The sequence below is a fragment of the Acartia tonsa genome, chromosome 3 (genome assembly GCF_053477335.1).
Source record: "Acartia tonsa isolate MP-2025a chromosome 3, ASM5347733v1, whole genome shotgun sequence".
Classification (NCBI taxonomy): Eukaryota; Metazoa; Arthropoda; class Copepoda; order Calanoida; family Acartiidae; genus Acartia; species Acartia tonsa.
Genome location: NC_137262.1, coordinates 61,124,034 through 61,130,033, shown reverse-complemented (window position 1 = coordinate 61,130,033; position 6,000 = coordinate 61,124,034).

Here is a 6,000-nt window from a genome sequence, read left to right as displayed (position 1 = left end):
TCTGGAACCGGGTTTTAATACCCGGTTCGTCACTAATGGGTTAAATAAATGGGTTGACCTTCCCGCTCTTTTGATTTTGATCTCAAAAATTAAAAATTTCATTACCCTCCCCTAAAAATAGCTATAAACCTTCTTATGAACTATGAGAAGCTACACTATAAAAGAGAACCTTAGAGATTCATACAAAGTAGAATAATGACCATCTGTCTGTATGTATCACTACCCTAAGAACAGTAAAAAGGTATAATACAATGTGTGTCTGTACGTTTATCTATACAGCAGGCTGAAGATCTTCATATCATCTAAATGCAATAAATTGTGCTTTTCAGAAAATATATCTACTGGTTTGTGTTTTTAATATTTTCTTTTGGGGTCACTACTTTATTTATATAACTAAAAATAACTCCATACCACCTTTTGGGGTAAAGCCTCTTTTGGCTAGAAGCAAGGCTACTTGTATCCCATATAGATATTAATTAGGTATATAAAGGATAAGACAATGGCTGATAAATGAATGTACATCATAAATGATAATACACAAAATACAGTTATCTTAAACGTATGGACACTCAACTTAATTTAGTTAAGCCAACAAATATGAAAAGGATATTTAACAAGGATGACAACATCCATAAAAGCAAAGCTCTAAAATGGAAGGACAAACGAACATTAACACTTATGGGGTGTCAGAGCTGAATAATCATAATATTGTATAATTTCAAACAAAATTGTAAGAAAATTTGTTAAAAATCTCCTTATATACAGAATAATGTTTAAGAACATACTTACATCTTTAAGATTTGATTATAAAATGCTTCGTTTATAACATTGTACTTTGTTATAAAAGGAATCAAGTATTCAAAAATCAGAGTAATAGGACAATATTAACATTCAAAATTCCTTTGTTCAGTCATAATTTACGTCTTCATAAAATAATAATGGATCACATTTAAGATGTGATTAGCAGAATGAATAAGTAAGGGAGGGGCATGGACAGTTTTATTAACACTGTTAGGTACAAGGGTTGCCAGAGGATGACTGGTCCCTTACCTTGTTATTGCCCCTTTAATTTAAGTCAGACATCCTGTGGTATTCCCTGAGCCCAGTCATTAATAAAGCCTCAAAGAAATAGTGTATCACATATAAGATGTGCTTGGCAGACTGAATTAAGATGAGTGGGGCAAGGACAGGTATTCTGATAGTAGACAGCTCTGACCCTGTTAGGTTTAAGAGTCGCCAGAGGATTAATGAAGGATCATTATCGACTGGTCACTTACCTAGGTATTTACCCTGTATAGCATACTTGAGCTGAATAACAGACAGAGTAGGAATAAAATTTATCCATTGAATTGTTGTTATGTAAAAATCTTTTCTTATAACCAATGTATTTTTGATATGATATTCTTTAATATATGTGTACATAAATAATTTTTATCCATTTTTTTTTTTAATATTGTGAATGACTTTTAAAATAATATTGATAAACTTTAAATGTAATCTTTGTATGTAAATGATAAAGACAAATAAAGAATCAAATAAAAAAAAAATAAAAAAAAAAAAAAAAAAAAACATTCAAAAAATAGTTGTCAAAAAATTAAAAAATCAGCTTGTTTTAAATGGACGTACAGACTTTCTGGTAACAATTATAGAGTCGTACCTAACTGTTATAGGAATGGGGTTAAGGGGTAAAGGGGTTAAGGGGTTAAGGGGTTGATTGGGGGTATCAATATTCTAGCCAGCTGCTGTACATGAAAATCTGGTGTAACATCCATATAATAATATATCGATTCATGTTTTAGACACGTAGCAATGTTTTTTTTTGTTATCTTATATACTATATACATACACTGGGATTTCTAACTACGTATTATAACATATAAATATTATGTGTTACAAACTAGCGTGATAGGGGGAAAATGAAAATAGCTTAAAATCATCACAGGACCAGTTGGTGTATTCTCTGAAGAGTAGAGCCCAATCGTTTTAGTGGTCTTAAGATTCAAACAGACATATAGACAGAGGGACATACAAATGGACTAACGGACAGAAGGACAGACAGACGGACAGATGGACAAACGGACAGATGGACAGACATTGTTCTACTTTGTATTTTAGAGAAACGTGGTCACATTAAAGTTCAAGTTTTAAACACGTAGCATTTCTTTATTGTTAACTTTGCATAACCTTGCTTTTTCATTTGAATTTCTAATTACGTTTATAACTATATAATTACCGGCTACGCCCCTAGAGGACTCTAGGGGCGTTTAAAGTGGGAGTGAGATGAGATATTATTATGAAGATGCCTCGTTTAAAACATTGTACCTTGTAAACCTAGGAATAATTATTACAAAAGTAAAAAAAGTTAAAAATCAGCATATTTATGTAAAGGTATAAGACAATGGCCGATAAATTGATGCACATCCCCAATATTAATACACAAAATTACCCTTTCTGTAAAATATTATTAGTGGATAAAACATTTGGACACTCACCTTAACCCTTAACAGTCGGGGGGGGGGGGGGGGGCGTTGAACATCCCCCATCCGGTTTTTTCTATCTCATTTTCTGTGTGTGAAAGATAAAGAGCCCAAACTGCTTGACTTTTTGAGTGTGGGTATGACACATAACCGAGAGTTGGAATTTTTTGAATATCTCTATCCTGGCAGGCACAGGATGCCAGCAAACCTGGCAGGGTCATCCAGGTAAAGAACTAAAATATTTTTTTTGACTTAAACAAAGCATTTTATCTAACCAAAATACTAAAATATTCTCTAGTAGTACATCCTCATATTAAATACAGGTGTTTTTCAGGTATGATCCTGCAGGTCCTGATCCTGCAAATCTCCAGAAATCTTTAAAAGGCTCCTGTGGCCGCAATTTTTGAATTAGAAACTTCAAATTTTAAACTTAAGCTTTTCTTACATGTCTACATAATGTATTAAAGTTTCATAAAGATCCGCCGCCGTTTTCCCGCTGACCGGCGGCTGGCAGCTGCCAAGTACAGCTGCGGCCGCTTAAATTTATGTTTTGATATGTCAAATATAAAATTTACATAAAAATAAACAATTTCTACAAAAATACAGCCGTTTGAAATTTTACAGTAAAAAAGGACCTAAAAACAAAGGTTGTTAAATAAAAGGGTGAAGGAAGCGAAAATTGACTTTGACTTACTTAAGGTCGGAAATTCATCATAACACAGGGAACTTGCACAAAAAAAATTTAGCCCTCTAGCTCTAGTTGAACAGCCCCCCCCCCCCCCCCCCCCCAACTGATTAAGGTGCGGCAAAGGGCCCGACTGTTAAGGGTTAATAAACCATCTAATCAAAATTCATTAAAAGTACCCAAAGTTGTAAAGCCAACGAATAAAAAAAAACTTTATTAAAAACTTTTGGTACTAGTGTAATAAACATCACATTGTCCCCTCTCTCTCTGTCAATAGGCACTTTGAAAGAAAACGCCGCCTCACTTTTTGAGGATGTCATCATCCTTGTTTAGAAATAAAGCTTCTCTGTCATTCCGTAATTGATTGTTGATTTAAGTTTGGTAGAATATTCCTATTTAAAGCTAGCATAAAGATTCAAGTAACATTTTCTTCCAAAAATCCATACTAAAATGTCCTAACAGTTATTGTGCAATAAAGTTATAAATTTTTTGTGCTGAAACATAAATAATAGGTAGAGTGACGGATGGACATTACATTAGATTATAGCAAAGCATCGCTAAAGAAATATTTTATTTTAAAAACAATTCTACCCCAAAAAAATATTCTAATGTTACTTTTACTTTTTAAAACTAAAATAAAAAGTTCCCTCAAGTTCTCCTTGTAAGACTCTAGGGGCGCAGCAGGTAGTAAGTATAAAAAGGCCTTATATTGACATAATGACGTCAATGGAAATTTCTAGCGTTAATGATAAAAAAATATTTTATTGTTTACTTGTATGATTAAAGATTATAAAACTAAAAGTGTACATTCATTTTATAAGTTAATGAGGATAATATTTAGTAGCTGAGCTACTCTATAAGTTTTGGCAATTTTTTTTGTTTTATCATTTAATTTCCAGTTTTCCTATTTCGGCGGCACTTTCCAACAAAGTTAAACAGTGAAACCATCAATCTAAATTTTATTAATTGAAAATAAGGGGGTGGGATTGTTTTTCATTGTTACTTAAGGTTTGGTCAGTTCTTTCATCCAATAGGAGGTAAGGGGATGGGGTAAAGAGGAAGGATGGAAATCATTATTTTAGCCAGCTGCGTGTATTACTTTATCAGAGTACATGAAAATCTGATGCAACATCCAAGTAATAATTTATTGATTACTAATGGATGTCATTATCCTTGCTATCTTTCATATCAAGAATGGAGTAGAAAACATTATAAAAACTGTATATATAATATGAAAAATTAAGGAATCATCTTAACAAGTATGACAGCATACAATCCAAGGATAGCTTATCCTCACATAAAATTTAAAGCAGATAAGTGTAGAAAGTGGGTGGATAAATCCTCTATATGTTCACCTTTAAGGCCATGATGACCCCCCCCCCCTCCCCTCCCGCAACAGCCAAGAGTGATGTCAGCCGAAAAATTTATTTTTTTCCTGAAATGAAAGTGGGGCATCCAAAAAAGTTTGCTTTGCTTGCTATTATTTTTGCTTTTTCTACCTTTCAATATGTTGACTATGTAGGTGTGTGAACAATCACCACCCAGGGGATGTATCTACCCCCACAACCTTGAAATATTATAAGTTTGTTAGAAAGGAAGACACCAGTATTATTATTATTGATATCAAATATTTTCTCCCATAGAAATAGTTTTCAATAGGAGGCATTACTTAACATATAACTTTTTTATTTGTATAAGATAATAAAATCAATATTGAATTTAAGAAAACATCTTACAAAAAAAGAACAATCACATCCATAAGCAGCGTAATAACTACAAATTTAGTTTCCGTTATGGTAGCTCTATTTCTGCTGGATTAAAACCAGTTCAAGCCTTGCTCGAAGAAAAAAACATGAAAAAGATTTTTTTTTAAATATAAAAATCATTTTTTCATTATAGTTGGCCCAGTCCCTCCGGATCTGACAAAACAGGAATTTTTCATGTAAATATTTTTTTGCATAATAGGGTAGAAGGGGACATTGGACATTAAATATACCCAAAAAGTTTCATAAAGGTGTTTCCTCATTTGTTGTCCTAATTCTTTTTTTTTTGGTTATATCAAACTAACAGAGAAATTTTGATAAGCAGAAGGTTAATTTTGTTCATAATAATTGTGGGAGAAAGGATTGTCAATTTATTGTCCTATATTGGAAGGTACCCAAAGTTTTATAAATAAATACATTTTTTTATTCATTAATCAAATCTTTGTTGATATAAAATAACCATTACACTTTTTATTGGTTGGTTCAAAATATCCATGTCTGAACATGTCCACCAATAATTGTAATATGCATGGGTAGTAATTATGTTCTTTAGTATTTAGTATTGGATTTAAAATAAATTTATTGTTTATTGTTCCTCATTATCCTAAAATACAAAAAATTGTGTTGCTTCATCATGCATGGATGGACAGACAAAATTTGAATACAATGAATTTAAACTTTCAATTTGTGAAGCAGTTGCGCTACAATATACATAAAAATATATAAAATATTCTGATAAGTTATATGAAGATAATTTATAACTCTAGTTTCCAAGAATTTTCTTATCTTATGCTTACGTTAATTAAACCTATTCTACCTGGTCATGAAGCTACTCTAATACATAAATATCTGTATGTCTAAACAAATTAAAAATAAGAATACGTTTTTCTTGGCTGCTATTTATGGTAGTTGACTATAATTATTGTTAATGGAAACAATTTGTTTTACAAAATAATTAGTCTTTATTTTAAGTTTATCAAAAAAATATTTAAAGGCTATAGGCAAACAGGGCTCTAGCTATACAAAACTTTGGGGATCTTCCAACCTTGGCTTAATCTATCCTAACACAAAATAT